A 12,172-nucleotide genomic window follows, 5' to 3' on the forward strand; every position below is an offset into this window, starting at 1 on the left:
GAATGAGTTTGAATGTGGAATACATTAAGAACAATAGGTCGAGTTTTGAAAACAAAGTGATAATAAAAAATGCCGGTCCACTTAAAACCTAAACTGATAATAAAACAAGAGTGCAAATCTGGATCGAATAAGTTTACTCGATCATTTAAAAAAACAATGTAGGTATAACAAAGCTTCGTAGCTCTGTGCATGTGATCAATTGAATAGTTTATTTTGTTTTACGTGTTTAATTTATGATATTGATTCAGTTTGGACAATCAGCGGTGTTACTGATGTAACTCACCTTTCGGAAAAAATCAAAAAACATAATTCTTGTCATTTACATTTACTAAAAGTTTTGAGCTTAAAGGTTTTAGGAAAAGTTGACATCAGAATGCAATTGGATTCAGGCTACCGCACCGTGCCTAAGTTAAACACCATAATGAGCTATTTAATAAAAATCGATACAGGTCAAATTTCCCAGAACATGATTTCAATGTGACGCTTAAAACGTATGACTTTCTAAATAAAGTTCAGTAAAAGGTGAACTCTGTGCAATTTACGCCCGCGACGATTTTTCAAAAGCTAACGGCGCTTTATCAATTTTACAACTTTTTTATAGTACTTGTTTATTAGAAGACTTTCCCGAGACTGTGAAATTACTAAAACATTTGTGCACCATTCATGACCTTTGGAATGACCTCAGTTGAAAGCTAAAGATTTTTCTCGACGTTAAAAAAATAAAATCTTTTTTAAACACGTTGAGCCAGGACAGACTGAACGCACTATCAGTGTTAAGCATTGATAGAGGTCTTCGCTAAACAAAAGGAGCAGAGAATAAACTTTCTTTATAAATAGTTATGTACCTTTATTTAATTTATTTTATGACTTAATGTTGTAATCCGGTGAACCCCCACATATTTTGACCACCAGCCGCCACTGATCAAGACTATAATGATATCAGCCTATCGGCATTTCTGGGATGCGACAAAAGTGGCTTTGTGGAATTATTCTAGAGATACCATACATATTCAAATTGATAGACAGCCTATCAGGGAAAGGGGTACAAACCAATGACTAAATAAAATACCCTAAAAACCAAGTTGCACATGTTTCCATGATTTTTCAATAAATGAACCTGGCAGTATACAGGTAACTCGTAATGTAATATCACTATTCAGTCCTCTAAAAAAATCTGCTTACGAATTACTAGTCCTTTTTTCAGGTTGCGTAAAAAACTAAACTACATATCCCAAATTGGGTAAAAATAGTTCAGTATTGTTTTCAAAATTGTATATTTTGTTACACTAGTTATAGACACTTTGACACACACCTCACTCAATTTCAGCGTCGGGCGGTTCGTTTAAAAATTAACAATCAGATCATGGGCAGAAACATCCCACAGACCTTTGCCTTATTGTCTGGTTATTTTAATGCGCTTTCTTCTGTGCTCAATGTATGACTGATTTCGCTTTTTTTTTTTTTTTTTTTTTATTAACAAAATTTTTGATACATATACAATTCAGGTACACACATAGTAATATAGAATGAAAAAGTAACAAAAAAATCCCACAAAGGCGAAGCCTGAGCGTGGGTATTATAGTGTAAGGATAAAACGGTGGTGTTTAAAATATATTTTTTTAAACATATAAAAAGTATATATAGATATCAATGTGATTGGTTTTTTTTTTACAGAAGTTTCTGTTATTTTTTTTTTCTTATTATAATTTTTTTTTAATTTACAAATATACACACACACAACACACACCTTATAAATTTAATATGAGTGGTATGGTTGGTTTAGAAATGATCTAAATAATTCCAGTCTGGTAAAAAATTATTCTCAATAAATCAGGCTGGTACCAAAGAGCTTATCACAAACAATTTTTTTTTTCACGCGATGCAATGCGAAATTGTGTGTTAATTGGCTTCAAAATTTCATCAAGAAATATTATAAATGCTTTATACCGCGAGTAAAACACAGCTTATCCATATTTACTCGGACAGTTTTATTCTGAGTCTATTTATAAGTCTAGAATAAATGTAAAAAAAGTTCTGTAAAAAAATCTTTACAGTATAAAATCTCCTCTTTTTCTTACTTACTATAATGTGGCAATAAAATTTGTTTACAAAAAAATCTAAAAAACGCATTTGCGGCTGAGCTTCACAAAATAAAATAATGCGTGCTATTTACGAGATTTTTTTGTATGAATCGAAACAAGGGGCCGACGTCAAGTGGAAAAAAATTCAATCTTATCGTCACCAACGTAAGAAGTGCGTACCGTCTTTATATTCTAAAGTTTTTTAATCAGTCCTTAGTTTAGTAAGCCTATTGGCCTTTTTTTAGTTTTCAAGACTCTTTGAATTTTTCGGGTTCTGCGGAATTTAGGAATAATCTTTGAACTTGTCACGTTTTACGCAATTTTTTTTAAATCAATATTTTTTTCCCACTTTTAAGACAAAGGATAAAATCCTCTTACAAAAAATGTTCCGGAGTGATAGCCTAAAACTTTCCCCGACCCCTGAATAGAAGCTAAAAGGCAATAAGGAATAAGGACTTTGACTTCTTTTTTTATCTACATCCACATTCAAACATAAATACTGATATTTCATTAGTGGGTTATCCAGGTTAAATTAATTCTCAGGGTTTAAATATTTTGAAGCCCGCCAAAACCAAGCGGTTAGAAGCCGGAGGGTGCGTGACATCATCTGTGTACCTACGCAACTCACACCGCAGCGGTACGACGGGTTCTCGCCAGTGGGGCATTGCTTTTACGTATATTTGAATAGTGTTCCTACTTATCAATTTTTACAAAAACATAAAATTAACATGTAGGTGATTTTAGTCGCGGTCGCGCTAGTTATTTGAGTTACATTATATTAATGAATAGCTTCAATTTAACGGCTTTGAATTTAACAAAACCTTCTAAAATATCAGGAGATACTACAATGTAAGTTAAAACAATCGATAAAACTAAAAAGACAACCACAAATCATCTCAAAAACTCAGATAAACGTGCCTAACCACACAATCAAACCTGTATAGCGACCTCTCCCTCTTATTATCAATGCACGCATCACGTACGCATGTAACAGAAAGAGATATTTAATGTTGTACAAACTCAACATGGAGTAAATTTGACATCAGAAATCATTCGACTTATCATGGAGTAAACCTTTTAAATAATTTTTCAAGAATGATTTTTAATTTTTAAAATTTATATTAAATTGTCAATCTGATCACATTAATTTTGACATATCAACCAATTTAGTAGATTCCTATGTTACCATAGTAATCTGTGTTCTTTTGTTATCTGTTACCATTATCTCCATTATAATTTTCTAACTCTACAATAAATAGCTTGTGACAAAGTGTCCTCGTGTTTTTAATATTATAAAAGGAAAGGTAAAATAGGTAAGTGTGCTAGACATGCTAGAAGTGCAACATTTAACAAACAACTTATTTATCTTTATTTTTACTCTAAAAGTAAAAATATAGAAATATATAAGTTTACTCAGAAAGGGTGTTTTTAGTATACATTAATATACTTTTTCAAAGTCAATTTTTTTTACTCAAATTCCTGATTGCAAAACTAGTAATTCTATTTTAAATAGAAGAATTTATTTCAACAAAGATGACTGCGATAAGATGCTGTTTTTAGCAAAATACGACTTTGATCAAAAAATTCAACCTAACTCAACTCAAGTAATACAATGAAGCCCTGATTTACATTTATGAATTCGACGAGAAGTTTTCAATAGCAAAAATGTAATTTCCATTCGAGATTCAAAGTTACCCAATTTTAAACGGATGAAAATACTTGAAAAATTATTATTCGAAGTCGATAAAAAGAGTCAAGAGCCTTACGTAATATAGGTATGGGAAGGTGCTCGTTTATAATAATGATTGGAAAAGCGAACAAGTATGCTTATTTTTTTGTCGAGATTAATGTGATTTTATTTTTTTTAAATCTTGTACCTACGTACTTCTAATACAATAACAAAAATCTGTGTTCATTGCGTAAATTCTCATCAAAACGGCGCTACATCCCAATGTGGGATTTGACGTCGTCCTCAAAAAAGTTCTCCCACTGGCAACGGTTCCTCACCATTCGCCTCCAGTCCTCCGTCCTTCCCACCCTACTCAAGGTTGTCCTAGACGCAGTCTATCCACGTCTTACTCGGTCTGCTACACAGTCGGATAATTTTCGGTGTCCTATCATCCGGCATCTTTTCTACATGACCATTCCACCGCAGTATTTGGGACTAGAGGCGATTCCTTGGTGCATTTTTGCATTGCACTGCTAGTCTTCAGTCTTTACATAACTTACAACAACATCTGTGCCCCATTTATCGTGAATATCCGAATGAAAATAATATCCACCAGGTCATTATTCGAGTTATCTTAGTAAAGATTCTAGCTCAAGCGTAAACACCATTCATATAACGTGGTGCACAAAACTTCGCATCAAAAACAGCATCGGGTGGTATCGAGACAGTTTGACCTGCTGTAACGGTGACACGAGCGACACAGATCACACAAATAACGGCAAATCACGTATTAGAATCGTGCAGATATATTATTCATCCCGTGCAATAACGGCGCATGCGCAAAGCGCCTTACCTTTAATAATGGTAGGTAATGTAATTTACATATCATAGAAAACTTCAAAGAGCCGTGAGTATTTTCGATCGCATGAGAAGTCTCTTAAAAGGGATGGTAGCAAGATAACGAATTTTTAGCTCTAATTGCGCTAATATAACCAGCGGAAATAAAAACAAACTGCTGACCAATAGGGGACTCGTGCACAGACCCAATATCAACAGTAGCGACACGCCGTATACACATATTTATATGTCGATCAATAAACACAATATATTCACCTCGATTGGGTAGAAATAGCTTATGGTTTTGAAGGCTATCACTTGTGAGATCGAGTGGAGGACCAGGTTTTTTACAAGGGCTCTGGAATCGCAGCTGTTGCAGAAAGGTAGATTAAGGTAGTCGTCCCAAGTTCTGTACCGCAAATTTGGACCTGAAATCCACAGATTTAACAGCATCTGAACCTTTTAATAATGACGAACATGGAATTACATGCTCATGCACGTGAGGTCAATTAATGGAAAAGGTATCGCACGGATCATATTTTCCTGATTTTTTTTTATGCATTTCTATAGTTCATCATTGAGGATACTTTTTTAACTTTTTGACACCAATAGTACATAAATCAAATGAGTGGTTATAATAATTCATAAAGTCTTATAAGACAATTTTTTGTGACATATCTGTAAAGTGATTCTTCATTGTGTCTGTATGTTGCTTCTGTGAAATGTTTTGTAAATGTTTTCTTCATACATTGTGTCTGCACATTGGGTTGGGTTGGGTCTAATTTTTCTGTACAAAACTTTTTTTTTAATTTTTTTATTCTTCTATTTCAAAACTACCAATTGGCGATCCCTTAGTGAGTTTGATAACTCATGGGAGTGCAACATCGTTTGTTGTATGTTAAAATAAAAAATAAAATTAAAAAAAAGCGTTCCGAGTGTCACCGAGCTACGAACTACGAACTGAGTTTTTATAATTGGATTGTTCTCACTTATGTGTGAACATCTGCAAAACCTAGTATAAATAAATTCATACCGACGACCATTCCAACAAAAGAAAAAGAAAAATGGAAGAGATCCATGAAGCTGGGGTCTATGGTTTCTTCAGCATCATGTTTGTCTCTTTTGCCTTCCCCCTTTGCCTTTTTGCCTTTGCCTCTGTTGGTGAGGTGGATGTCGTAGGTAACTCCGGCTAGTTTGAGGACAATTATCATTTGATGGACATTGCCTGCCCGAGGTTGGAGTCTAGTTGAATACACGGTCCAGCGGAAAATAAGTTGGTACGTGAAGAGAAATGCCAACGTGCTGATATGGCAGATTCTGAAAGAATAATTATAGTATATTATTATTATATACAGGGTGTTAAGGGACGTAATCGATTTACTTCAATCAGTGATTTCAGACATTATTTGAAGTAAAAAATGTGTAATTGAAATTTTGTTCTACGGTGACTTACAAAAAAAATTTCACAGGAGAGCAAAATTATATATAAAGTCGAGCCAAGAACGCCCCATAATACGATACCTACCGCGAGTCATGAAACACAAATAAAAAATATGTTTAACTGGTCCTTCTCTTCAACTAATTAAATCGTATCTTAACAACAGAATGCCATTAGTCAGCGTAGATAACTAAAACAGTCAATGTAGTTCGTCAAGGATCCTAGGACCACTCTTATTTCAACTTTATACAGCTGCTGCAAAACGGACAGTGCAAAAACAGACAGTGCAGTTTTGAAGGCCTATGCCCTCCGTAGTTGAGAAGGTCTCGGGTGTTGGATAAATTTATCTCGAGCTGCTTGAATACTTTTTGTGAGTATTGAAACGGCTTCTTCTGTGCCCTCCGTAGTTGAGAAGTATTGACACGGCTTCCTATACACCCTACGTAGTTGAGAAGGTCTCAGATGTTAGATAATTTTTTCGTTAATAAATTCCTAGAACCCCTTCCAATCGGCGGTTTTGTAATCGAGTTGGGTCTGAGTCTGAGAATCTCATAGGCAGGTGGTCAGAAGATAGTTTATTCTGTGTAATCAGGGGAGAAGTTGATGTTATATTTTTTGCCTGTGCAATATCGAGAGTGCTTGGATATTTTTTGTATTTATACTGGGTTTTTACAGACGATCTCACTTACGTGAGAACAATCCATGCATCCATTGGAACTTAAATCGCTTAAAGCACCCTTCGTGGCAGCCGGAAGCGTCCTAACGCGTCCTCCAACCGCTTTGTGTTTTTTTTTACTATTTTCAAAGGAAATGAGGCTACATCCCTTTGAAATTATTTTTATAATCAATCAATCAACATTTTAACTTAAATAAAAATAAACTTAACAACCACTTATTAGAACTTTATAATATCTGATTTGAGTGCAGTGTGTTAAAAGTGAATTTTCTGAAATTTCGCTTAAACATATTTGACATTTGAAACAAATGTCGATTGGTAAATGTACCCCAAATGTTTTCAACGGAATTCTCGGAAACTCTGAAGGCCCTAGAAAGTGTTTTACTAAGCACAGGGTAATTTATTATCCCGACCGTCGCTTTTTATTGCGGGCAGAATGTACCACTTCAACAATCACAAGGAACAGGATTACATGGAGATGAATGATGGACTTGCCGAACGTCACAGCAGTGCTGCCAGGTTCTATTATCTAAGTGAGGTGTCAGCGCTTTATTAGCAGCAAAGACATACCTAGACGGATGAAGAACTTTGTGCTTTCACTGTTGGTGGACGCTGTGGACTCTCTCGCTGAAGCAGCTGGTCCAGTTTCTTCACCACCTAGGATTCTTGCTGTGGAGTCTCCATATTCTATCTTCGGCGACCGTCACAGTGGTGCTGCCATGGTCTTTATCTGTGAGAGGATATTGTGTCAGCGCTTTATTAGCAGCAGACACATCCCTGGACGGATGACGAACCTCGTGCTGGCACTGTTGGTGAACGCGGTGAACTCTTTCGCTGCAGCAGCTGGTCCAGTTTCTTCACCACCTAGGATTCTTGCTGCAGAGTCTCCATCTTCTATCTTCGTGTCACCTGTTCCTGTACTTCATTTTACTTAACCTATCTTCACTTTATTTTGGAAATTAAAATTTGCACTTCCTATTTGCCTCTGAACTTCATTGGTAATTTGTCCGTGGGTCATATTACCAATGGTCATGATTCAAGTGACCGGTGGCACCGCTTGTGCTCTCCCTAAGCATGCTGCCTTGCTGCCTGAACTCGACTGGTGGACGCTACTGGTCCGTCTTGAGCGGCGGCGGCGCTGTTTTCCGGCGCGAGTTGCCTACTTCCCGTAGGGACTCAAACTGGTGCCGGGCCCCGGAATGGGTGCAATTACGGAACTCTGGCATGTTCGTGTTTATTTTGATTTTGTAGCCTATGGATCCCTCCTGGAATTCCATTGGCAAGTTGACTTTCGCACATTTAATATTTTCACAAAATATCTTTATATTCTGGTTCAGGTAGCTTTCCGCGTGTTGTTCATTTTTCGAGCCTAAGTCGTACCGTTCGAGGAAAGAGGTGAGGGAGTGGGATTATGTAAAAACAATATATTTTTAGGTTTATTTGGGCCGATCTGAATGTCGGCAGGCGACCGATTGCCCCTAGCACCTTTCGGCTCCAGTTAGCGTCGGTTTACCACGATGCAGGTCTTCCTTAGAGATTTGCCTATTATTCTCTGTGCTGACAGTATCCCAATCTTCAACAGGTATTCAACCGACAAAGAATCAGGCTAATCGTAAAAAATCTTTAGAAATCTCAGATAGGTTCTATATGTCGACTTGCAAGTCGGCTAGACAAATTGCGTCAGGCGCGCACCTGATAGCTTCAGTTTTACCACCATTTAAGTCTTCCTTTAAGATCAGTCTTTTTTACTGTGCTGATACTGTCCCAATCCGCCTTGGAACCAAACTTACCAATCCACCAGAAAAACCTGACTAGTCACGAAAAAGACAACTGCTCTATTGTGCTCAAGCTCTGTTTCGCTCGCTCAAGTTTTTATTTTTATCTGCCTTCGTAATTGGGCGTATATACATAATAATAATACATCTGGGCTCAGCTTTCTCTCATTGGCTCCCAAGTATCCTATAACTCATCCTAATAGGCCGCGCCCCTTCCGAATTCGAAGGTCACCTGGACTATGAGATCGCCAAAAAAAAACAATTTTTTTGACAGATGTTTGAACCTTCCTTCCCAGTGACTAAAGTCAACCTCAACAACTGAGCCGAAGTGGACCAAAATGAATTGCTGCTATAATATCATCCAGTATCAAAGAAATGTATACATGACCGCATGTGTATCGGTGATTGCCACCTAAAGTTGATAGAATGCATTGTTATCGACATCGAATCTATCTGCCCAGTTTCAGTTGTTAGTTTCAATTGGTTCAACACTCAGTTTAAGAGGTTGCACTCACTGCGATTAAACGCAGAGGTTTGGAATAGCTGAAAACGCCAAATCGCGGCTGGCGTTTTTACTTAATTCTAATTTCAATGCGACCATGAAATAGAATTAAGTAAAAACACCAGCCTCAATGCGTGTTTGTATGAGGTAGGGCGTTTTCAGTCACTATAAAACCGCAGCGTTTAATCGCGGTGCGTGCACCTACTCAAAGATATTTCATTTTATTATCATGTAAAAAAAACTTATTTTTTAACGGTTGATTTTTTTAAATTCAAATATGCTCTGGAATTGCTGGATAAAATCATTCGGGTATGTGATGTTATGCTTCGTATAAACAAGATAAAAATTCGCGAGCCGAGCTGCGAATTATGGAAAAGGATCGTGGCAACCGCAAAAAGCTTGGTTTGTTCCTGTCCCGTAATTTGTGGTTGGGTCCTTTTGTATAAAATTTTGTCCTGTTTACACCCACCCTAAAGCCTTGTATACACCAGGCGCGGTCCGTCCATACATGCTATGGATGCTCCGCATCTCTTGCATTTTAGAGTAAAAAGATTTGGACTTCTAGACGTAACAGCAATACTGCAATTTAAATATTTTAATATTTCTACAGCGTCCTTAAAGTGATTTTTTTACAAAAACGGATCTTTTAAAATCATAACTCATCCAATCAATTTTAATTTTAAAATACTTGCATAATATAATGTTATTTTAACCATTTCATTATTTTGACAACTGCCTATTTATGTGACCGAAAATTAAATGGGTGTAGTTAGTATGGAATAATAATATTAATTATAAGACATTATAGGTAACTACAATATAATGACAACAATTGGGATCAGTTCTTATTTTTAACGTTTTATTGTTGAATCAAAATCTATTATAATATGAAAAACAGTTTTACACTTTAAAAACATTACTCTGCGAAACTAAAATTAGAGATCATTTACTAACTGACCAAAAAAATAAAACAAAAATAAAATAAAATAAGGTATAAAGGTTGATATTATTTTTATTATTATAGAAACAGAAGATAGAAAAAATATAGAAATAGAACTACATTTTGAAATACACATTTTTTTCACAATAAGATCATAAGAAATATTTTTATACTATCTAGAATCTAGATAAAACAAATAACATGCCCCACATAAAATGTGTTAATTGCGAGGAAAAAAAATAAATTAGCTGTTAATATAAAAAAATCTGTGTTTCAAAAAAGGTTTGTTGAATTAATTCGGATGAAATAATTACGCTGCAAACTTGGATTTTTTTAAAGAAGATGGTTGTTCACTTTGCAAATCATTTTCACTACTATTGTCATAATTTTAAATATTGATTTCATAACGGACAACTGGTTCATTATTTTCTTTTTCTTCAGATTCATCATATGTCTGATCGGAATCAGTAAAAGCTGAAAGAGTTTTTTCAATATCCACTTCGTCCACATCTGGTTCGGCAGCTTCGTCTAAAATAATTGTGCCAGTGCACGTCTTTCCAGACCAATTGATGCAAATGGCAGAACAATTTAGGGCTGCTTTCTTACAAGTGCAATTGTAGCTACAATCTTTTTTACATTTACATGAAATGACTAACAAAATCTCTTGAGGCGCTGGATCATCTAATGTTGTAATCGGAACTAGACCTATTTCAGAACTTCTCCAACCCCAATCTTTAGCTGTTTTTGTTTCCCCTAGCCAGCATTGAACTTGGTAGTAAGTTTGCAATGAATGTTGCTGTGCGGCGCCAGAAGTAGGAGGAAGACAGACAAGGTTGAATTTGCTTTTAGTTATGGATTGTGCAAATAAGACATATCGAACTACATTAATGTTTCTACATGTAGATTCGGTCGAATAAAGATATGTCAACACTGTTTCCCCTGCTTTAATTATCGACTCTTTTTAGATTAGATTCTTTTTTAACACATCCACCAACTTTTTGTCGTATTCGGCCCTCTTCTTGAAAAGTTTATACACCCCTGCTTGACTTCGGAATAAATTCGTTTGGCAAAAGTCGGAAACTGCCGAATCGCCCCTCCGCACACTTCTTGGAGCTTGCGTTGAACACGAATTTTGGAGAAATATGTATGGCGTAGCGACTCTAGTTATACCTCTATGTACAAAACTAACTACATTCTAAAAATACCCGAGGGGTTATAAGAATAATAGAGAGATCGTAAAAATGAACGTTATAAAATTAAAATAATTAAAAGTACCTTGTCCGCCCATGTATCTTTTCGTAGCGATGCTAAACTTGCGATCGACACTTTTTTTTGCGGCAATTGTATTCTGCGAACATATGACCGCAGTGCCGCTATTTTTTTATTTTCTGCACAGACAAATTCGTCTGACGCATCACTGTCACAGAAAATGCATTTCATTGCATATTGAAATTCTTCGATCGCGGCTTCTTCATTGGAAACAAGTTTTTTTCTCCTTATGAAAGCATTTATTACTCTAGCATTAATACACGGTGTCCGGAAACTCGTAGTACAAGCGGGAAACTGGAGAATCTACACCACATGGGGAACCCAAAAAAACATAAAGTTTTTTGATTTGAGCATTTTCAAAAAAAAAAAAAAAAGCCAAAAAAAAATATTTTTCGGCTATTTTAGGGTTAAAGTTTTTTCTGGTGTTTAGGGTTGAATAACAGATGTTTTAACCCTGCAGAGCAGAAATATTTTATGATTACACCGGATTAAATGAAGGGTGATTTCAAAATAATGCTTCAAATCCGAGTTTCTTCATTTGTTTTACTTTCAAATAGTTTTAATTAGTTGGGTACTTTGATCTTCAGTAATAATTTATAAGAATTTGATTAAAAAAAAAAAAAAAAAAAAAAAATCAACTTCAAACTCGATTTACTCGATAACCAAAGGTCAAATAAAAAAAAATATACTACAAAATCGACTCCAAATGTGATGTAGATTCACCAGTTTCCCGCTTGTACTACGAGTTTCCGGACACCCTGTATATTGTTTTCTACATTTCTTGTGCACATATAATTCATTCACCCCTTCTATCGCTGTTGCAATGTTGTCGTCTCTTTTTAAACTACACTCATATAATGGTTTTGAGCCCTCGTTTTTTAACAACAACTACGTCATCATTCAATTTTTTTTTGCAAAAAATACAATCACTTTCCAGAATACACAAATTATCAGCCATAGCGCTAATTAAATAATTCAACTAAAA

The sequence above is a fragment of the Hesperophylax consimilis genome, chromosome 12 (genome assembly GCF_061612785.1).
Source record: "Hesperophylax consimilis isolate HC1 chromosome 12, BYU_Hcon_1.0, whole genome shotgun sequence".
Lineage (NCBI taxonomy): Eukaryota > Metazoa > Arthropoda > Insecta > Trichoptera > Limnephilidae > Hesperophylax > Hesperophylax consimilis.